Raw genomic sequence first — 23,700 nt, 5'->3', positions numbered from 1 at the left:
TCAGTGTCTGGCTTCTCTCATTTAACATCATGTTGTCCAGGCTCATCCATTTGCCACATGTGTGTCATTCCTTCTTTGGCTGAATAATATGTCATATGCATTCACCACACTTTGTTTATCCACTGATCAGTTGATGGACATTTGGGTTGTTTCCTCCCTTTGGCTATTAATAATGTGGCTATGAGCATTCATGTACAAGTTCACTCGTGTGATCATTTTCGTATGAAAACATGTGTTTTCAGCTCTCTTTGGCATGCACCTAGGAACAGAATTGCTGGGTCAAGTGGTAGCTCTCATTTTGAGAAGCTCCCAGTCTGTGTTTCCCAAAGTGGCTGCCTGATCTTACGTTCCCACCAGCAGGGGGTAAAGTTTCCAATTTCTCCGTGTCCTCACCAGCACTTGTCATTTTCCATTGTTCTGTTATTGTTACTACCATAGTCATCCTGGTGGGTATGAAGTGGTATCTCATTGTGTTTTTGACTTATTTTCTTAATGACTAAAGATGATGAGCATCTTTTCCTGCTTTCATTAGCCATTTGTATATCTACTTTGGAGAAATGTCTATTCTGATCCTTTGCTTATTTTTTTAATGTTTATTTATTTTGAGAGAGAGAGAGAGCATGGGCAGGGGAGAGACAGAGAAAGAGGGAGAGGGAATCCCAAGCAGGCTCTGTGCTGACAGGGACAGCACAAGCGTCCCTGAACCTTTGCTTATTTTCAAATTGGATTATTTGGGGGCACCTGGATGGCTCACTCAATTAAGCGTCCAACTTTTGATTTCAGCTCAGGCCACGATCTCACCATTCGTGGGATCAAGCCTCGCTTCAGGCTCTGTGCTGACAGTGCAAAGCTTGGGATTCTCTCACCCTCTCTCTCTGCTCCTCCTCTGCTCATGCTCTCTCTCTCTCAAAATAAATAAACATTTAAAAATGAATAAATAGGGGCTCCTGGGTGGCTTTGTCGGTTAAGCGTCCGACTTCGGCTCAGGTCATGATCTCACGGTCCATGAGTTCGAGCCCCGCGTCAGGCTCTGTGCTGACAGCTCGGAGCCTGGAGCCTGCTTCGGATTCTGTGTCTTCCTCTCTCTCTGCCCCTCCCCTGTTCATGCTCTGTCTCTCTCTGTCTCAAAAATAAATAAATGTTAAAAAAATAAATAAAAAATAAATTAAAAAATAAAAAATAAAAATGAATAAATAAATTGGATTGTTTTTTATTATTGAGTTGTAAGAGTTCCTTATACATCTTAGATACTAGACCCTTATCAGATACAAGATTTGCAAATGTTTTCTCTCATTCTGTGGATTGTCTTCTTACTTTCTCAGTAGTGTCCTTAGATGCATAGAAGTTTTTAATTTTTAAAAAGTTCATTTTATCGGGGGCACCTGAGTGGCTCAGTTGGTTAAGCGTCCAACTCTTGGTTTCTGCTCAGGTCATGATCTCACTGTGACTTTGAGCCCCACATAGACTCTGTGCTGATGGTGCAAGTCTGCCTGGGATATTCTCTCTCACACTCTCTCTCTCTCTCTCTCTCTCTCTCTCTTTCAAAATAAATAAATAAATAAATAAATAAATAAATAAATAAATAAATTTTAAATTCATTTAATCTATTTTTCTTTGGTTACTTATGCTTTGGGTATCATATTTAAGAAACCATTGTCCCAATCCCTTATCAAAATAACACCAGCATTCTTCACAGAGCTAGAACAAACAATCCTAAAATTTGTATGGAACCAGAAAAGACCCCAAATAGCCAAAGCAATCAAAGCCAGAGGCATCACACTCCCGGACTTCAAGACATGTTGCAAAGCTGTAATCATCAAGACAGTATGGTACTGGCACAAAAACAGACACTCAGATCAATGGGACAGAATAGAAAACCCAGAAATGGACCCACAAACATATGGTCAACTAATCTTTGACAAAGCAGGAAAGAATATCCAATGGAATAAAGACAGCCTCTTCAGCAAGTGGTGCTGGGAAAACTGGACAGCGACATGCAGAAGAATGAACCTGGACCGCTTTCTTACACCACAAGAAAAATAAACTCAAAATGGATGAAAGACCGAAATGTAAGATAGGAAACCATTAAAATCCTCGAGGAGAAAGCAGGCAAAAGCCTCTTTGAACTTGGCTGCAGCAACTTCTTTTTTTTTTTAATATGAAATTTATTGTCAAATTGGTTTCCATACAACACCCAGTGCTCATTCCAACAGGTGCCCTCCTCCATGCCCATCACCCACTTTCCCCTCTCCCCCACCCCCTATCAACCCTCAGTTTGTTCTCAGTATTTAAGAGTCTCTTATGGTTTGCCTCCCTCCTTCTCTACCTTTTTTCCCCCTCTTCCCCTCCCCCATGGTCTTCTGTTAAGTTTCTCAGGATCCATGTAAGAGTGAAAACATATGGTATCTGTCTTTCTCTGTATGACTTATTTCACTTAGCATAACACTCTCCAGTTCCATCCACATTGCTACAAAAGGCCATATTTCATTCTTTCTCATTGCCAAGTAGTATTCCGTTGTATATATAAACCACAACTTTGTTATCCATTCATCAGTTGATGTACATTTAGGCTCTTTCCATAATTTGGCTATTGTTGAAAGTGCTGCTATAAACATTGGGGTCCAAGTGCCCCTATGCATCAGCATTCCTGTATCCCTTGGGTAAATTCTTAACAGTGCTATTGCTGGGTCATAGGGTAGATCTATTTTTAATTTTTTGAGGAACCTCCACACTGTTTTCCAGAGCAGCTTGGCTGCAGCAACTTCTTACTCAACATGAGGGAAGGCAAGGGAAACGAAAGCAAAAATGAATTATTGGGACCTCATCACAGTGAAGGAAACAATCAGCAAAACTAAAAGGCAACCAACAGAATGGGAGAAGATATTTGCAAACGACATCTCAGATAAAAGGTTAGGATACAAAATCTATAAAGAATTTATCAAGCTCAACACCCAAAAAACAAATAATCCAGTGAAGAAATGGGCAAAAGACATTAATAGACACTTCTCCAAAGAAGACATCCAGATGGCCAACCGACACATGAAAAAATGCTCAACATCACTCATCATCAGGTAAATATAAATCAAAACCACAATGAGATACCCCCTCACACCTGTCAGAATGGCTAACATTAACAACTTAGGCAACAACAGATGCTGGCGAGGATGCAGGGAAAGAGATCTCTTTTGCACTGCTGGTGGGAATGCAAATTGGTGCAGCCATGCTGGAAAACAGTATGGATGTCCCTCAGAAAATTAAAAATAGAATGACCCTATGACCCAGAAATTTCACTACTAGGAATTTATCCAAGGGATACAGGTGTTCTGTTTCAAAGGGGCACATGCACCCCAATGTTTGTAGCAGCACTATTGACAATAGCCAAAGTATGGAAAGAGCCCAAATCTCCATTGACAGATGAATAAATAAAGAAGATGTGGGATATATATACAATGGAGTATTACTCAGCAATCAAAAAGAGTGAAATCTTGCCATTTGTAGCTACGTGGATGGAACTGGAGGGTGTTATGCTAAGTGAAATTAGTCAGTCAGAGAAAGAGAAGTGTCATATGACTTCACTCATATGAAGACTTTAAGATACAAAACAGATGAATATAAGAGAAGAGAAGCAAAAATAATATAAAAACAGGGAGGGAGACAAAACATAAAAGACTCTTAAATATAGAAAACAAACAGAGGGTTGCTGGAGGGGTTGTGTGAGGAGGTATGGTCTAAATGGGTAAGGGGCATTAAGCAATCTAGTCCTGAAATCATTGTTGCACTATGTGCTAACTAACTTGTATGTAATTTAAACAATAAATAAATTAAAAAAGAAAAAAGAAAAGAAAAGAAAAGAAACAATTGCCTGTTCCACCATCATAGATTTACAACTATGTTTCCTGCTATGAGTTTTATAGCTTTGTAAAATGTCATTTTATTATATGATATTTTGGGGCACCTGGGTGGCTCAGTTAGTTAAGCATTTGACTCCAGCTCCGGTCATGATCTCGCAGTTCACGGGTTTGAGCCCCATGTCAGGCTCCACAATGACAGTGCAAAGCCTGTTGGGATTCTCTCTCTCTCCCTCTCTCTCTGCCCTTCCCCCACTCACACTCTCTATCTTTATCTCCGAATAAATTTTTAAAAATAAATAAATAAAACTAAATGATATTTTGATTTAGGTAAGACAACTGTAATGCCAAAGTTCTTCTACTATAAGTGTTATAAAAATAAAGAAAACACACAAAATATATTCTAGCTTTATCTTCTATAGCATAACGGTTTAGAATGTAGTTACCAGAGTCCAATCCTAGATTCAAAGGAGCTCTTTTGGAGAATCTGTGTGCCCTGATTGAGAATGAGTGTTCCAAATTTTATATATATATATATATATATATATATATATATATATATATATTCCATGTATTATCTATAATTATTTGTATGTCCAAATCTACATAACTACAATATATTGTCCTACTACCAGAAACCACTAGTATGGGGAAAAAAAGCAAAACAGAAACTTTGTATAGACTGATACACTCCCACACCTCTAAGCCATAGAGAGGCAAAGGGTATGTGAATGGCAAAAGAACTGCCCATTGATACAATATTAGTGGTATATTTTAAGACTGAAAAACTCAATCCCAGTTACCTAACCTCTTCTAGACTCAACGATTGCCTCCGTAATATGGAGATGATGGTATACCTACCTCATAGGTTATGAAGATTAGATATGATAATGTATGAAGAGGAATAATACCATCTGTTATACATAATATGCTTAACAAATGTTGGCTGTTATTATTTTTATTGTGTTATGTACATTACATTTTTTGTAGTAATTTTTTAAATAATGCATTTTCCTTGGGACCCTCTCTGTTCCCTCTTGCCCATAGAAAAATATATGCTCTATGCAAGCAAATGACTAAATAATGATTTGAGCTAAAATTAAATTGCCTGGGAAGAAATTTACAAAATTAGAGAGATAAGCTGGAAACCTTAGAGTGGTTATAGACCAAGAAATGCTCATTTCTCCATCTCTTGGGTGAGATACTCCAGCTACTTGTCTACTGGCACTGAGCTTCTTGAGAGCTAAGGTTCACCTTCTCCAAGATAATTTAATTGACCATTTTCCTGACTATTTCTTTGTTTACTGGGAAGGCAGCATTATGTATTACAAAGATTGAGAATCATGAAACCTGAATTTGGCTCTGACTCTGCCATTAACTGTGTGACCCTGGGTATTTGCTTCATTTCTTTAGCCCTTGGTGTTCCATTTGAGGAAGGAAGGAAGGAAGGAAGGAAGGAAGGAAGGAAGGAAGGAAGGAAGGAACAGGAGGGGAAGGAGTGAAGGAGTGAGGACCAGAAATGCCCTTCTAATTCTGAAAGTCTAATTGTTTGAGACTACATTTAGAATTTCTTATCATCTCTACTTGCAGCCAGCAGAATTGTTCAAACCAGTTCTCAAGCTCTCTATGTGTGTTAGCCTTTGTGATGGCACTTCTATCACATTAGGCTTTTGGAAGAAATCCCTAGCCCAAAAACTAATCTTCCTGTCTTTGTTTGGCATCTCTACCCAAAAGCCAAGCATCGCACATCTTGAGGGCAGGAAGGCTCTCTGCCAGGCTCATGGATGGGCATAAATATTGACTCCCCAAGGACTGCAGGAGATCAAAGGGGGGATATGTGCTACTTGAAGGTCCAGTAGGAATCACTGTTGGCCCAAAGCTCAGAAGGACTCTGTCATCCCTGACCACCCTAAGTTTGGCAAGGAAAAAGAGGACCCCTACCACTTCACATCAAGCAGAAGGCAACCAAAATCATGCTTTGAAGTTTCTGTTTTTGCCACATGTCTCTGCGAGGAAGATGAAGTATATAGACAGTTTATTCATTCTGCTCAATGAAAATATTTTGAGAGCCTACAATATGCCAAGCACTATTCTAGGCACTGGGAATACAACAAGGAATAAAATTAAGTTGCTGTAACAGTAGCCAAATTATGGAAAGAGCCTAAATGTCCATCAACTGATGAATGGATAACAAAGTTGTGGTTTGTATATACAATGGAATACTACTTGGCAATGAGAAAGAATGAAATATGGCCTTTTGTAGCAGCATGGATGGAACTGGAGGGTATTATGCTAAGTGAAATAAGTCATACAGAGAAAGACAGATACCGTATGTTTTCACTCTTACGTGGATCCTGAGAAACTTAACAGAAGACCATGGGGGAGGGGAAGAGGGGGAAAAAAGGTAGAGAAGGAGGGAGGCAAACCATAAGAGACTCTTAAATACTGAGAACAAACTGAGGGTTGATAGGGGGTGGGGGAGAGGGGAAAGTGGGTGATGGGCATGGAGGAGGGCACCTGTTGGAATGAGCACTGGGTGTTGTATGGAAACCAATTTGACAATAAATTATATTTAATATAAAAAAAGAAAGGAAGAAAATTAAGTTGCTGTATCCACAAAGCTTACATTCTGATGGGGAAGATAGGCAAACGGACACATAAACAATTAGGTGTATGTGTATGCATACACATATGCACATGTGCAAAAATGTGTGCATGTGTGTGCTATACATGTACATAGGTGGAAAATGTGTGCATGAGTGGCTGCATATGCTTACATGTATATGTATGTGCCAGCAGGCAAGTGTTTTAGAAAAAATAAAAGCAGAGAAATTGGCATAGGGAATGTGGAGAGAGAGTTGGGTGCAAGTTGCTATTTTAAATAGTGTGGTCAGAGTGGGCTTCATTCATTAGGTGACATGTAAACACAGAACTAACAGATGAGGAACTGAGACATCTGGAGGAAGAGCATTCTAGGCAGAAAACAGAAAGTGCAGAAGACTTGAGATGAAAACATTTTGTTATATATGAAGAATGGCGAGGAATCCAGTGCAGCTGAATCCAAGAAATCAAGGTGGAGAGTAGCAGGTGGTTAGTGTGATGGGGTAAGGGGAAGGTTCATCATGTAGGGCTTGTAAGACACTGTAAAACATTTGGCTTTTATTCTAACTAGCATAGGGATCCACTGAACAATTTTGAACAGAAGACACATATGATCTGACTTGTGCTTTAAAATGATCCCTGGTGGGGCGCCTGGGTGACTCAGTCGGTTAATCATCCGACTTTCAGTCAGGTCATGATCTCATGGCTGGTGAGTTCGAGCCCCACATCAGGCCGTGTGCTGACAGCTCAGAGCCTGGAGCTGCTTCGGATTCTGTGTCTCCCTCTCTCTGTGCCCCTCCCCCGTTCACGCGTGCATGCTCACTCGCTCTCACAAAAATAAATATAACATTAAGAAAAACGCTTTAAAAAAATAAAATAAAGTGATCCCTTGAGCTTCTAATAATATACTATGAGGGAGGTAGCAGGGACACCAGTCAGGAGTTTACTGCAATTATCCAACAGGAGGCCAAGAGGGCTTGGACCAGGAGGGCTTAGCTATGAAGGTCATGAGAAGGAGCTGGATTCTGGATGAGTTTTGAAGGAAAGGCCAGCAGGATTTGCTCATAGATGCAGTGTGGAGGTGAGAAAAATAAAGTCAAGCACAGGCCTATCAAATTTTGGGTCTGAGCAACTAGAGCGAAGGCAGTGGGAGGAACACATTGGAAGGCAGGCGGTGTGGTGACACATTGCTTTTGCGATGTATGCTAGAGACCCAGGGAGAGATGAGGATACAGCGCTGGAATTCAGAGGAAAGTCCAGGCTGGGATACCAGCTTAGGAGTTGATGGCATGTATGGGATGTAAACCCACGAGACTGGATGAAGTCCCTGGGGAGGAGGCATAAAGAAGAGAAAGGTCTGATGCCTGAGCCCTGGGGCTTACCCACGTTAAGAGAGACTGAAAGATAATGAGAAAGAAACATTTAAGGAGAGTGAAAGATGTGGCCAAAGGAACATAAGAAGGAAGTTGCTCCAGAAGTCAAAAGAAAAAGAAAAATGGTCATCATGTCAAGTGCTCCTGATAAATCAATATGAGGATCGCACCATGGAGGAAACTTTTAAAACATTGTAAGTAAAAGAAGCCAGTCACCAAAGTCCACATATTATAGGATTCCATTTATGGGATGTCCAGAATATGGATATTATATATGGAATGCCAAAAATGTCCAGAGCAGGCAAACCCATAGATTCAGAAGGTAGATTAGTAGTTACCAGAAGGTGGGGGAGGAGAGTAACCACTAACGGATGTGAGCTTCCTTTTGCGGGGTGATGAAAATGTTATGGGATTAAATAGTGCTGGTGACCGCACATCTTTGGGAATAAACTGAAAACCACTGCGTTGTATACTTTTTAATAGAATGAATAATATGGCGTGTGAATTGTGTCTCAACTTTTTAGTAATATATCTTTGCAACCTTTACCAATGTATTTCTTTTAATGGCTGTAGTGCACTTTTTAAAAAGGGCTTTGTTGTCTGTCATACCTTAGTCTCGTTGAAACATAGAGACCAGATGGCATTCTTCAGATAACAAAACAGACCCGGAGAGAAATTAAATGACCTCTCCAAGGTCTCACGGGAGTTGGAAGCTGAAGACTAGTAGGCCGGGGTTCCTTTCTCTCCCTGTGCCACAGCGCCTCCCAGTGGCGCTCAGGAGACATTTTCCGCCCAGGGCACCCGGCTTCCAGCCTCCTGACGGATTCACCAGTTCTCAGGAAATTTTTCATTTGAATTGTTAAGACTGTATCACATCTGAAGACAGCTGTCCCTTTTTAAGATCCGGTTTCTCTTTTGGTGAAATAATTTCTATAACCATGGCATTGGGGTTTGAAATTCTTAAAAAAATGTTAAGTTGTAGGATCCTATGCCTAACATTCCAAGACTTTCAAGTAGAAAAAGAAATTCCTTTTTATCAGTGCTTTAAATTGAGTCCAATGTACTGAGCATTTTCAAATGTTTGTGGTTCCTAACCTTCTGGGGAGGTTGGGGGACATGGCACTTTTGGAGAATTTCAGGAAAGCCATCAATCCTCTCCTGAGACAAAAGCACACACAAAATCTTGCTTTTAATCCCAGGACATTCACAGAACTTCGAAGGGCCATCCACAGGCCCCTGGATAAAAACCACCTCCCAGTTTTGCTACACCCAGGTCTATCTATAACATTTTCATCAATGCCACTACGTGCTTTTAATTCATTCTAATGTTTAGCATATGTGCACATCTTCTCAGCCTGACTGGTTGTTTAGGGATATCTCAGTACAAACTCAACTATCACAGGCAACCTTAAAACCCTGAAATATTTTGTTTCAAATGTTTTAAAAAGGATAGAATTAAATTTCAATTACCACTGAAAAAGGTTTTCAACTAATAAGATATTCAAATTAAGATTTGGTCCAGATTACACAGTGGCGCGTTGATGTTCGGTCTTTAAATACACTGAGGACAAAACCAAACCAAATCAAACTCTAGGCTTTGAATATGGAGCAGAGGGGTACATGGGATAGACGATTCCTCATAACAGCAATTAATTATTAACTTCAGAAATATAAGGAAGCTCAGGAGTAGAGAAATTTGTCTTTTGAATGGCAAAAACGCTCCCTAAAGAAAATTCTTTCTTCTATGACCTTTCAAATCCTCTATTCAGGGGCACCTGGGTGGCTCAGTCGGTTGAGCATCCAACTCTTGATTTTGGCTCATGATCGCCAGAGTCGTGGGATCGAGCCCCACATTGGGCTCCCCACTGAGTGTGGTCCCCATCGAAATGGAGTCTGCATATACCACTGTCATTAAATAACAATAAAAGATTGTATTGATTTTTTTCTTCACATTGTTAAAACTACCTCTAATCTCTCTTTTCTACCAGGTGACTATCCAACTCTCTGGTCCAAAAGCCATTCTGAACAAGAGTTTGGTCATCTGCCTAAAACATTAGAAGCCTATTTTCAAATATTTTTAAAAGTGATCCCTTTTTTCACTGTTTAATGATAAGGCGAGGAAAAGAGGGTAGTAATAATATCATCATTTTCTAGGCACCTGGCTGGTTCAGTCGGTGGAGAATGGAACGCTCCATCTTGGGGTTGTGATTTCGAGCCCCATGTTGGATGTAGAGAGTACTTTAAAAAAATAAAAATCTTTTTTAAAAAAATAACATTTTCTTACCTCTAAGAGCTTCTCCTGATGCCCTGTTCCTAACACCTCATCTCCCAGAGAAAAAACACTTTCTTCAAGACAAATCCAACCCTCCTCTACGGACTTGCTGGGTGTCTGAGCAGGTAAGAGGGAACAGAAGCCCCTGCAGACGAGAAGGTGGTGACCTTGCTGTGCTGCAGACGGGGTGCCCAGCAGAAGCAATCCCACAGAGCCACGGAAGCCCCGCCCTCCCTGTGGCTGTAGCACAGGTTAAAACAGGTGATTGTACTTTGTGGGGCTCGGGGGAGTTTTTGCCTTAGATCCATTTCTCTGAATGGAAAACTTTGCCGTTTGTGTTATTGCTTTTACTATTGTTAATTCAACAGAAACCTTGGAGCATCAGGACACAAGACTCATAGGTGTGTACCTGATTCATTCTGAAATTATGTTTGGCTTTTAAAGGGATATTATTCAGCTTGCCGGGAGAACCGAGGGCTGTGATAATGCAACCTCCCCCTTTCTTTAATTCCTAGTCTTACAAGAGGCACCAAAACCAGGTTCTCCCCCTCACAGTGGCTGCTTTTCCAGTAAGAAGTTTCAATCAATTAAACAGAGCACATAGGCTATTTCTCCCTCTCTTTCTGCTGATAAAGAGCAGGTTTAACCAGTATGTCTGCTCCATCTGATTATACTACTATAAGATTTTGGACGGCCACCAGGAAAATATATGTAAGAAAAATTACTGTAGCTCTGTGCTGGACTAGCTCACTGAGAAACTCCTGATTACCTAGCAGTATGCACTTGTCCTTGGCTAACGAATGTCCTCACTTTTTAACATATATGCCTGGCCTCAGCACTTTTCAGTCCTAAACTCTGCTGTACTTCAATCCTCTTGACAGCTAGCGTGTGTTCCAAGACTCTCTAGAGTTGTGGATGGCAATCTACCAGGAAGTGTGAACCGTGGTGCCACCATCCATTTCCCAGACAGGGATGAGGGTCTTTGGGTGGCCACCAGTGAGAGGGCAGGCTTGGGTTTCCAAGAAGGTTGACCCACATTCCAGAGACACGCATTTCAGCAGAAGTACCACATTCTTCACATGTTGCCAGGGGCTATGCTGATTGTCCCCTACTTATAAAATGACAAAGCTAATTTATGGACTGTGAGAAAAGAAAAGAACATTGTGATTGATTGAGCCCTTACCATGCGGAAAGTACCATGTCAGTTAATTTGCCCACGTTTTCTCAATACAGGCAAATTTCTACAAGCCTAGGAGGTAGGTATTATTAACCCTATTTTTTAAAATTTTTTTAATGTTTATTTTATTTTTGAGAGAGAGAGAAACAGACAGAGCGTGAGCGGGGGAGGGGCAGAGAGAGCCAAAGACACAGAATCCAAAGTAGGCTCCAGGCTCTGATCTGTCAGCACAGAGCCCCACGAGGGGCTCAAACTCACAGGCTGTGAGGTCATGACCTCAGCCGAAGTCTGATGTTCAACTGACCGAGCCACCCAGGTGCCCCCCCCTCTTTTTTTTCTTAGATGAGAAAACAGATCCAGAGAAGTCAAATGACTTCTCCTGAGGAGCCAGCCATCAGGTGGCAGAGCCAAGACTGGGGTTCTTTTTTGACTTTCTGCTTTAGAACGCTCAGACATCGGGTGTCTTAAAGCCATTGGTGAGATACTGCTTCAGCACATCACAGCAAATAGGAGACATGGAGAACATTCTTTCCAAGAATATTCCAAGAAATATTACTCAAGAATGTAACCCCAAAGAGAATCCATATGGTTTTCTCCGTAACAAAACAAAAGGGTGGGGGAGAACGTTGGTGTCTTCTCTCCTCTCAGCCTATCCTAATTTTACCCATCACCAAGGTTCAATTCCAGTTCTGTGTCCTCCATGATGGCTTCTCTGCACGTCCTTCATCTGGGACTCAGCCCTGGCTGTCAGTACTATTTTCTTGGCACTTAACCATATACTGCTCTGTGTTGCTCATTTCCCTCCCTCCCCTAACTTCCCTTCTCAGCTCCTAATTACCTGATGGAAATTCTGATAAGCAGAGAAATGCTAAGAAAGAGAAAAGGAAGCAACCTAAGTATTTATTGATGGATGAATGGGCAAAGAAGATGTGGTATATACATACAATGGAATATTAATCAGCCACACAAAAAAAGAAGGAAATCCTGCCATTGCTGACAACGTGGATAGACCTTAAGGGCATTATGCTAAGTGAGGGAAGTCAGACTGAGAAAGAGAAATACTCTATGACCTCTTAAATCTTAAAATCTTAAAAACAAAATCTTAAAATCTTAAAAAACAAAACAAAAAGCCTCACAGATACAGAGAACAGATTGCTGGTTGCCTGAGGCAGGGGATAAAGGGTGAGTGAAATGAGTGAAGGTGGTCAAAAGGTACAAATCTCCAATTATAAAATAAATAAGTCAGGGGCACCTGAGTGGCTCATTCACTTAAGCATCTGACCCTGGTTTCATCTCAGGTCATGATCTCATGGATTGTGAGTCGGGGCCTCATTTCAGGCTCCAAGATGACAGCATGGAACCTGCCTGGGATTCTCTCTCTCTCTCTCTCTCTCTCTCTCTCTCTCTCTCTCTCTTCTCCCCAACTCATGCTTTGGCTTGCTCTCTCTCTCTCAAAATAAACAAACATTTTTTAAAAATAAATAAATACTTAAGTCATGGGGATGTAAAGTACCGCATGGTAACTCTAGTTAATAATACTGTATTGGGTGTTTCAAAGTTGCTAAGAGAGTCGATCTGAAGAGGTCTTTTTTTTATTTCTTTTTAATTTTTTTTTTTAAATTTTTAATGTTTTTATTTATGTTTGAGACAGAGACAGAGCATGAGCAGGGGAGGGGCAGAGAAAGAGGGAGACACAGAATCCAAAGCAGGCTCCAGGCTCTGAGCTGTCAGCACAGAGCCCGACACAGAAATCAAACTCAAGAACGACAAGATATGGCCTAAGCTGATGTCAGACACTCAGCCGACTGAGCTACCCAGGCGCCCGTGATCTGAAGAGCTCTTACCACAAGACAAAAATGTTTATAACTGTGTGGTGACGGTGGTAATCATTTCACAATGCATACAAATATCAAATCCTTATGCTGTAATCTGTAACTAATAGGATGCTATATGCAAATTATATCTCAATTTTTAAAAAGGTTTTAAAAAGTGAATACCCTGGACATTCCACAGATCAGATCATCAGCCCCTGAGACCCAGAGTTGACTCTATTACAGCAGGAGCACCGTAACATCATGGTATCCCACCTGCAGAGAAGGAAGGGAAGCCAGGGACAGATGCCCCAACATCCCGTCCTGTCAGAGTGAATGTACTGAGCTGTTCAGCAATGAAGGAGCAACAGACAAGGAAGCAAGCCTGTGCCCTGCTTCAAGACAGAAAAATTAAGAGTCAAGTCCACCATGAGCGCCTTCCAAAAATAGTTCCCAAAGTTTTTATGCTATCTAACAAGATTTTATGGACGCTAGAATTTTTATGTGTTTCTCCTGTCTTGTTTCACAGCCCAGTTCCATTATCCTTCTAGCATAAAACCATCTTTAATACTTTCTGAAACAGCCACCAGAAAAGCTCTAGCAGGATAGCTCAGGCGAAATGCACATTACCTGGCAGTGGTCCACTGGACCGCCGTTGGTACATCAGCATTTGTTTATCAGTTTTGCTACCTGATTTTCTTGGATGCCAAGGAGCCGAGAACCCAGATGAGTCCATGGACAGCGAGGCAGAGCAACCTTGTGGGATGGGCCCCGTGGTTGTGGGTACTGGCTCCGTCACTTAGTTTACCGGAACACCCATTCTCCCCAAAATAACACAAGGATAAACATCCTTGCCCTGTCTTGTGTTGAGGATTAAAAGAGGTAATAGGTATGCACGTTCAATGAAAGAGATGAATATTTCCACAGCAGTGATGGGGTTCAGGACACATTACCCCAAAATATGGCATCTTGGCACATTGAATATTTCAGGCTCCAGGAACTTGAGAAAGAAGTAAGGACTCTCTGACCTTCTCCTGAAACAGGTCATAACACCCTCACATGAGAGACGCCCTCCTTAGACCCAGAGGAAAGAAGCTTTCTTATTTCAGAAGACACAGGGACACAGAATGGAATTTAAACAAACAGACCTTGCTGAATTCCCCTCAGTTTACACTTAGCTCATACTCTTTGCCCTATCATGTCTTTCTGCAACTTCCCGTTCTTATCAAACCCAGCATAAAAACACTGAGGCTTGGGGTGCCCTGGTGGCTTAGTCAATTGGGTGTCCAACTCTTGGTTTCGGCTCAAGTCATGATCCCACGGTTCATGAGTTCAAGCCCCGCATAGGGCTCTGTGCTGGCAGTGCAGAGCCTGCTTGGGATTCTCTCTCTCCTTCTCTCTCTCTACCCCTCCCCCACTTGCTCTGTCTCTGTAGCTTTCAAAATAAATAAATAAACTTAAAAAAAAAAAACACTCAAGCTTGACCATTTCTTTGGATTTTCATTTCCTCATGATGAAGGAAGTCTTGGGTCACGTAAAACTTGAATTAAATCAATGTGTATGTTCCTCTCCTGCTATCTTTGTCAGTTTGAACTTCAGACTCAGCCTATTAAGGACCCTAATATGGTTGAGGAAAGCTTTTCCTCCCCTACAGCAGGGAACGTATTAAAAGATCAAAGTACCGGAAGAGTGCTGCTTTGTCATCATGGCAGAGTTCAGATGTAATTGACCAATTTTCTTATCCTGGAACTGTTAGCTCAAGATTGTTTGGTCAATTGGGGCGCCTGGGTGGCGCAGTCGGTTAAGCGTCCGACTTCAGCCAGGTCACGATCTCGCGGTCTGTGAGTTCGAGCCCCGCGTCGGGCTCTGGGCTGATGGCTCGGAGCCTGGAGCCTGTTTCCGATTCTGTGTCTCCCTCTCTCTCTGCCCCTCCCCCGTTCATGCTCTGTCTCTCTCTGTCCCAAAAATAAATAAAAAACGTTGAAAAAAAAAATTTAAAAAAAATAAAAAAAGATTGTTTGGTCAATTAATTCTATGCAAAATTGAACTGCCTAATATTTATTGAAAAAGATGTTACTGAATCCTCAAAGGTTGTTGCTATGATTTTGGTTTAGAGTTAAAAGTAAAGCGTTTTGGGGTGCCTGAGTGTGTCCGGCTCAGGTCACGATCTCATGGTTCTTGAGTTTGAGCCCCGCATTGGGCTCGCTGCTGTCAGCATAGAGCCTGCTTTGGATCCTCTGTCCCCCTCTCTCTCTGCCCCTCCCCCACACGCATGCACATGGGCTGGTGCTCTCTCTCTCTCTCTCTCTCTCAAAAACAAACTTAAAAAAATAAAGTATTTAATATACATATAAGTGATGATGATGGTTTTAAATAAAAGTAGATTCAAAAGCTGGGTAGAAGATCAAAAGAAAGCCATGTCTGTGTTTTTCTCTCAGCTTTTAAAATGCCCTTTTCTCCCCATCTGCATCTTGGAGGACAGGTGACCCTAAGGCACAGCCACACTATGAGATTGTGCAATCAGCAGCTCATTTTGCTCAGCTCAGTTCTATGAAATGCGTGGGTCTGGTGGATGTGGGCCTAACCTACATTTTCATAAAAGGTCAGTTCTTTTTTGTTTCACAATGTTAAAGCATTTACCCTCTGCCAGACTGAATAAGAATGACATAAACTCATTGACTTTGCCTCTGAAACCTATTTTGCACTACCAGTCTCTAGTTTGAAGGACAAAATCCAAAGACTGCTCCTTTTTTATAGCCCCTGTTACTTTTTTTTAACATTTATTATTTATTATTGATAGACAGAGAGAGACAGACCATTAGCAGGGGAGGGGCAGAGAGAGAGGGAGACACAGAATCTGAAGCAGGCTCTAGGCTCTGAGCTGTCAGCACAGAGCCCGACATGGGGCTCTAACTCACAAACCAAGAGATCATGACCTGAGCCGAAGTCGTATGCTTAACCAACTGAGCCACCCAGGAGCCCCTAGCCCCTGTTACTTTTTAAAAAGAACTTTCTAGCTCAGATCAGAAAGATCTATGCTATTAAAACTTCAAAGATCAGTCAAATTCTTTGTAGGGCCAAGAAAAACTCCTGGCTTATTCTGAGAAGACGCACCAAAATATGACATTAAGATTACCTGTCAGTTTGGTTCAGCTGATGTATTTCTAGCAATTGCAAGTTACACGGTTCATTTCTTTGGTATGATGTGCCTTTCAACAGATCTCTTGGCTGCTTCCCTACAGATGATGTACTCCAATCCTCAGGGATTCGTGGACTAACGAGTTCGAGAGTTTTATTCGCATATATGCTATTAGTATAAGCTATGGGTGGGAATTTTTCCCTCCCAAGCCTCAGTTTCTAGTAGATTACTTTAAATGTAGGCATCTGTAAAGAGCAGAAAATGCCCATATGGTAATGTTTCACCTGAGTAATCATATTTCCATTACCTTTACTTAACCTCAAGGCAATTTAGCTCAAAAACATATAAATGGAAAGTTTGGAACTGTGTATGTTTTCCTATGTTTCATTATTGAAGAATAAAAGGCCATCAGTGGAAAGCAAAGATAGGAAAGGAGTCACTGGAAAAGAAAACAAAAACCCTCCTATATGAAAGCATCCATCAATACTTAGGAAATGCATGACTTTTAGACATTTACAAATAAAAAGCCCCATCTCCCCAAATCCCTTAAAACTAAGTACATTTATATCCAAATAGTCCCACCTAGATTATTTTCCAGCATTAAATATACAAATATGTGTGCTCTAAAAATGCTCTTAAAAAGTACAAAGACTTAGAGGAGTCTGAAAGATTAAAGAAACATTAATGAATAATTTTTCAAAACTATAGCTCTTTAAAGAAATAATTTTGCCAGCTTTTGGTACAGGAAGATTTCACATAAAAATAACTATATCGTGTTTTTCACACAATTTTATCCAAAGGACCATTAATATAGTATAATATTTTAATGCCATATCCTTTTACTTCACTTTTGTTCTTTTGCTTGTATTTATCAGCGACCTAAGTAAAACAAAATTACAAATATACCGAATATACACAAAATGATTCTATTTGGTTCACATTTTAACATTACCTTTTTACACCATCTGCCTCGGGATTTTCAATAAAAATTCTTTTAGTTTGAAAATCTTCATCTTTGCCAAAAGACAGTTTCTAGAGCTTTGGAAAGTTGTCATGCTAATACAATCAGAAAGTGAAACGGCACGGAGCAGCTTAGGAAGACACAGGAGAGTGGGTGTTTTATTACATTTCTGTACCAGATCATTGTTTCTAGGAGGTAATCCATAAATTTTTAATCCTTCTAGTGTTCTTGAGCAATGTAAAAAGGACTGCTCCTGACCTAGTTCAACCTCCTTTATCACAGTAATGGCAACAATTTTATTGCACAAGAGAAATGGGTTTTTCTATTATCTTTTGGGTTAATGTTTATTGGATAGCTAAGGCTAATTTATGCTCTTCTCCTCAGATAATGAATATTGATATCTCCTTCAAGGTCCAGAACAGGGAATAGTCCTTAAATTCAAGGCTGCAGGCAACATACAGATGAGTGAATGGTTTTTCATATTGTGACAGCTAATCTCCATTAAATTACAGCATTTCCATAATTCAGAGTGCTTTTTAGTGTACATTATTTTATGTTTAACATTATTTTATGTTATGAGTGCAATTGAGTGGGGAAAGATAGGATTAACTAATATTTGTGCCTTCAGGATAAATGTAATCAAGTTTACCAAAATAACATAAACTATATCTGAACCATATTTGTTATTCCACAAATCATGTAATAATTGATTTACACAAGAAAGCCTCCCACGAATCTTGTGTCAGTTTTGCCTCAAGCTCACATGTTGGATCACATATTGGATACCCAAATTAAGACAATATGTAAGCAGAAAAAACAAAGCATTGAACCCTTTAAGAATGTAATACTGTGTGGGGTTCCTGGGTGGGTCAGTCAGTGGGTTCGAGCCCCTCATCAGGCTCTATGCTGACAGCTCAGAGCCTGAAGCCTGCTTCGGATTCTCTCTCTCTCTCTCTCTCTCTCACTCTCTCTCTCTCTCTCTCTGCCTTTCCCCCACTAGTGCTCTGTCTCAGTCTCTCTCTCTCTCAAAAATAAATAAACATTAAAAAAAAAATGTAACGCTGTGATTTTACCTCAAAGTGGGAGGGTACAGTGAAGATACATATTCATTGTGGGTTTTTTTAATGTTTATTTATTGGGGGGGGGGGGGGGCAGAGAGAGGGAGACACAGAATCCGAAGCAGGCTCTAAGCTCCAAGCTCCGAGCTGTCAGCACAGAGCCCGAGATGGGGCTCAAAGTCACAAACCTCGAGACCATGACCTGAGATGAATTTGGGCACTTAATTGACTGAGCCACCCAGGCACCCCAATACATATTCATTCTTAAGTGTATCTCTGTGCACATTCAATCCATAAGAGTTCAACAATTTATTAATATGCTTTAGCCACTGAACAAATTTTGTGTTGAAGGGAGCTAAGACTCATTAAATGAATTAAATGCATATGTAAAAGTGATTATGATGGCAATTTCACCAGATAAATAAATATTAGTAAATGAATAATGGTTATATAAGACTAGAAGCAAACCAGAACTAAAACTGGAAAGATAGAAAAGAACTCGTGAACAAAAAAAGCCTCTAAGTTCTGTTGTCCGTACTTAGTACATTTCGTATTAATCTGTAGAGTCAACAAGGAAGATTTCAGGTTACAGAGTTAACACAGCAGATTGATGCCTTTAAACTCTTTCTTACTGTGTTGGCTTAAGAAATACAGTTGATCCTTTAGATGAACAAATAAAAGAAGATGTGAGATAGATATAGATATATATCACATATCACACATATCATATATATGAATATATATTCATATTCAATATATTCAATATAACTGATTGAATATATATATGAATCATATATATATAGATTCAGCCATAAAAAAAGAATGAGAGATCGCCATTTGCAACAACATGGATGGACCAAGAGAGTATTTTGCTAAGTGAAAGAAGTCAGAGAGAGAGAAAGACAAATACTATATGATTTCACTTATATGTGAAACCTAAAAAAATAACACAAATGAATAAATCAACAAAAAGCAGAAACAGACCCTTAACTACAGAGAAGAAGACGGATGGTTGCCAGAGGGAAGGGAGTGAAAGGATGGGCAAAATGGGTGAAGGGGAGTGGGAGATACAGGCTTCCAGCTATGGAATGAATAAATCACAGGAGTAAAAGGTACAGCATAGAGAATACAGCATAGTAACAGTGTTGTGTGGTGACAGATGGCAGCTACGCAATGGGGAGCACGGCATAGCGGATACACTTGTCAAGTCACTATGTTGTATGCTGAAACAAATGTAACACTGGGTGTCAACTACACTTCAGTAAGAAAATAATAATACAAGAAGATAAAGGTGCTTTAGAAGTGGGGGGAAAAAGAAATACAGTTGATTCTTGAACAACACATAGGTTGGAGCGGCAAACCCCCACACAGTTGAAAACCCAGGTAAAACTTTCGACTCCCCAAAAACTTAACTGCTACTGTTGACAAAGCTTTACCAGTAACATGAACAGTTTTTGTATGTTATATGTATTATATGCTATATTCTTACAGTAAAATACGCTAGAAAAAAAATGTCATTAAGAAAATCATAAGGAAGAGAAGACATACTTTTTCAATTTTTTCACGTTTGTTTATTTTTGAGAGAGAGAGAGAAAGAAAGACAGAGTGTGAGTGGGGGAGGGACAGAGAGAGGGAGACACAGAATGTGGAGCAGGATCCAGTCTCTGAGCTGTCAGAATAGAGCCCAACACGGGGCTCGAATTCATGAATCAGGATATCATGACCTGAGCCAAAGTCAGATGCTCAACTTACCAAGCTACCCAGGTGCCCCAAGAAAATATATTTATAGTACTGTTACTATATTTATCAAAAAAAAAAAAACCTTCCCATATGCGGACCCACACAGTTCAAACTCATGTTATTCAAGTGTCAACGGTACTTGCATTTTAATACGCCCAAGGGAGAAAGAAAGACAGAATTAAAAGAAGTCTGAGAGCATCTGTGGCAACTGTCATGCAGAAGTACATTTTAAACGCCAGCCTCCCAATTTGGCTTTAGTAGGTTATTTCATGATGCAATTGCAAAATCAATTGCCTAATGGTATAGGCAAGAATATTTTTGGTCTTTAGCCACTTTGTGACTCTGCAAATTTGTGCTTATAACTGATTGCTAATGCAGAGCTCTGGCTGGAGTTCTCTTAAAGTCTTGACTTATTGTCAAAGCACTAAGCAATCTTCTGGTAAATCATATGCTTAATTTTAATTCCACTTCAGAAGCCTGAAGTTTTATTGCTGACTTTCTGAACAATCTGGAGCAGTACAATTAGTTGGGATAGGCTGGACCGAGGTAACAAAAAAGTACATAATCTCCCAAAGTACATAATCTCCCAAACCCAACACAGTCTACTCAATCATCTAACAGTCTGAGAAGGATACCCTGGACAGCAAGCAGCTCTCCTCTTTGTGGTGATTCAGGGTCCCAACCCCTTTCATCTTAGGTCTCTGCCATTCTTCATGGCCCCACAGTTGCCTGCACCCAGACAACAGAAAGGGGAAAAGCAAGTCAAGGGGGAACATGCTCCTTAAACCTGTGGCCTGGAGAAGCCACACATCACTTCTGCCAACATTCCACTGGCCAGAATTGGATCAGAGAGCTGTACCTAAGCTAAAAGAGTTTGGGAAATGAAACCTATCTGTGTGGGGAAGGCAACGGAAAAGGATAAAAATGACTGCTGGTGAAGAGTGTACAATCTCTGCCTCAGGGAAATCAGCTCATCTTGTACCTTTGGATGCCTTCATTTACAAATGCGTAACAATTATCTACATCCATATACCAATCTTGAGAATTTGTGAGTGAGTATACCTATGAAGCACTTTGCTGTTCCATGGAGAAGCAGTATGTATCAGTTTTGAATATACTGCTAGTGTTTATACCACTGCTATGCTATGGTTAATTTGAAACGTTCCATTGGGTTAAGTAACGGCAAAGGATGTAGAACTTTCTCCCAAAGAACATTATCAGGAACACCATGTTAAACACAATAAACAGATTAACTAAATGGTATGCTAATCCCATGTGCTTTTATTCCAGTTACATTACCCCATATGGAGATTTCTTTCTCCCTGGTTGAAATCATTAGTATGTCTGCTCCAGAACTGACAGACTAAACTAGTTCACATATCAGAAATGCAATTCTAGAAAGCATCTAGTACCTTTTAGGATACTTTCATAAAGCTATGGGAAACCCAAAAGATTCCACCAAAAAACTGCTAGAACTGATTCATGAATTCAGCAAAAGAGAATCAGAGATTCAGAGAAATCGGCTGCATTCCTATATGCCAACAATGAAGCAACAGAAAAAGAAATCAAGGAATCGATCCCATTTACAATTATAGCAAAAACCATAAAATACCTAGGATTAAATCTAACCAAACAGGTGAAAAATCTATACACTGAAAACTATAGAAAGCTTATGAAAGAAATTGAAGAAGACACAAAAAATGGAAAAATATTCCATGCACCTGGGTAGGAAGAACAAATATTGTTCAAATGTCAATACTTGGGAATGCAAGCTGGTGCAGCCACTCTGGAAAACAGTATGGAGTTTCCTCAAAAAACTAAAAATAGAACCACCCTATGACCCAGCAGTGGCACTACTAGGCATTTATCCACGGGACATAGGTGTGCTGTTTCGAAGGGACACGTGCACCCCCATGTTTATAGCAGCCCTATCAACAATAGCCAAAGTATGGAAAGAGACCAAATGTCCCTCAATGGATGAATGGATAAAGAAGATGTGGTATGTATACACAATGGAGTATTACTCGGCAATCAAAAAGAATGAAATCTTGCCATTTGCAACTACGTGGATGGAACTGGAGGGCATTATGCTAAGTGAAATTAGAGAAAGACAAAAATCATATGACTTCACTCATATGAGGACTTTAAGAGACAAAACAGATGAACATAAGGGAAGGGAAACAAAAATAATATGAAAACAGGGAGGGGGACAAAACAGAAGAGACTCATAAATATGGAGAACAAACTGAGGGTTGCTGGATGGGTTGTGGGGGGGGAGGGGATGGGCTAAATTGGTAAGGTGCACTAAGGAATCCACTCCTGAAATCATTGTTGCACTATATGCTAACTAATTTGGATGTAAATTATAAAAATTACCAAAAAAATAAAAAAAAATAATTGACATGCATGGAGCACAAAAGTGACAGGTCTTCCAGGGAAGAGAAAGACACTTTCCCATCTCTGACCTGCCCAGCCACCTCTCCCTTCTCCAAGTAGTCTCCTCCATGGCCTTATAGGCGTTGGGTTTGAAGATGGCATTCACTCATGAATATTTATGGAGAATCTACTCTATGCCAGGGGCATAAATACTAAATACTAGAGACCCAACAAAGATGCACTCGCTGCCCTTAGCCTGTAGTCTAAGACACAAGAAAGATCTTAAGGTTTGGCTCACAAACACAAGGCAAAACCATGCATCAAAGCAAAGGGGGAAGAGTTTCAATTCCTAAGTATTCACATTGCCCTTAATATATCTTGAGAACTGTACAGAGCATTACAGTCAACATTAACACGTTTTGGGCCATGCAAACATGCATTTTTGAAGCAATTTTCCATCTGAATATTGGTAAATCTATGTAAGAAAAAAATTAATGAATAAGTCATGGGGATGTAATGTACAGCATGATGACTATAGTTAATAATACTATGTTACATATTTGAAAGTAGCTAGGAGAGGGGATCTTGAAAGTTCTTACCACAAGAAAAAAAAATTTGTAACTAGTTATGGTGACAGATGTTAGCTGGACTATTGTGGTAATCATTTTGCACTGTATACAAATATCAAATTAGCATACCATACACTTGAAACTAATACAATGCTATGTGTCAACTATACCTCAATAAAGTAATAATTTTTTAAGAGGAAAAAATCACTTAAGTTTCAGGTGTGTCTTTGAATTTTATTCCAAGGGCTTGCATTATCTATTCAAAAAATACATATATTTTTTAAATTAGGGCACAGATTTTTAATTATTTTATTGAAAGTAGGTGGGAGTAAGACTCATTCTCAATGATGAAGAAAGGTAGCCATGGTGTATAGGAAGGGAGCCCTGGGGGAAGGCAGGAGTCTCTGGATTCTAATACCAGATGCCCCCAGACTAGTGTGGAACTGAGCCAGTGATTTCTCCATCCAGCTTCAATTAAATCACCCGTCAAATGAGGATGATCACACCTTCCCTAGCTCACCATTAGACTGTAAAATGAAAGGGAGCCCTTGCCTTTCTTCTCTGGTGAACTCCTACTCACCCTGGAGCACTAATGCAAACATCATCTCCTCCATGAAGCCTTCCTAGACTTTCCTGACCAGATGGAGTGAAATCCTCTGGGTTTCAAGAGCAACATCTCTAGCCTGGTCCCAGTTTCCTTACATTGTCCTACTTGTTTCTCCCGGAGCCAGGAAGTTGTCTTAAACAGTCTTTAAAGCTCCCGAGGGGCTACCAG

Source organism: Panthera onca, chromosome A2, assembly GCF_046562875.1.
Source record: "Panthera onca isolate mPanOnc1 chromosome A2, mPanOnc1 haplotype 2, whole genome shotgun sequence".
Taxonomy (NCBI): domain Eukaryota; kingdom Metazoa; phylum Chordata; class Mammalia; order Carnivora; family Felidae; genus Panthera; species Panthera onca.
This window is presented reverse-complemented; position numbering follows the sequence as displayed.